Source organism: Chinchilla lanigera, unplaced genomic scaffold (assembly GCF_000276665.1).
Source record: "Chinchilla lanigera isolate Chin_1 unplaced genomic scaffold, ChiLan1.0 scaffold00046, whole genome shotgun sequence".
Classification (NCBI taxonomy): domain Eukaryota; kingdom Metazoa; phylum Chordata; class Mammalia; order Rodentia; family Chinchillidae; genus Chinchilla; species Chinchilla lanigera.
The window spans coordinates 5,176,231-5,177,018 of record NW_004955447.1 but is presented as its reverse complement, the minus strand read 5'-3'; positions in this window follow the sequence as shown (position 1 = coordinate 5,177,018).

Sequence of the window (788 nt, the reverse complement as noted above, 5' to 3'; positions counted from 1 at the left end):
ACTGGAGAAAACCCCCAAAAAATAAATAAATAAAAATAAACTAGTGATTTAAAAAAGTGTTTTTCATTGAATTAATAAGTTATAGTTTAATAGGCCCAGAGTTTCTTACTTTTTTGAGTTTATGAGATAGGGAGTGAAATGTGCCATTTAAAAATGCTATAAATTTTTTTTTTTTTTAGTCTGTAAACTCGAAACAATAGTCTTTTTAAAATACCTGTATTTAAAAAGTTGATTTTCAGTTTCAGATCTTTTTCCAAGGGAAAATAATTTTTAAATTAATCCAGCAGAGGGCGACTAACAATCATATTATCAGTGTTGAATTTAAGAACCATTCAGCTAATTTTATTTAGTGAATCAGACCAACTTTCTTACCACATTACAAAGTGAACTTTTCAGTTTTCCATGCTCCTTTCCAACTTGACCTTATTTAAAATTTAGCTTTGAGTGAAGTAGATGTGTGAATTGAAGTCTTTGGAAGGTTTACCACACAGAAAACCTGGGAGTCTTGCTTTTTTTTTTTTTTTAAGTGTAACTACCTTCCTCCACACCTCATCACTTGTATTTGGAATCAGATGACCTGAGTTCACTCTCTGCTCTGCGTTGTGTCCCAATGTCACCTTAGTATTTCATAATTTCAGTAACTTGGGATGATGAAACTTTCAGTAACAGTGACTGTGAAACAGTACTACAAATACTGAATATTTTGAGTTATTGGTTATTATCTTTATTTAACAAATGTTTATTTTTAAAGCAGTTCTTTGGTAAAACTAACAATACCAGGTGTTCTC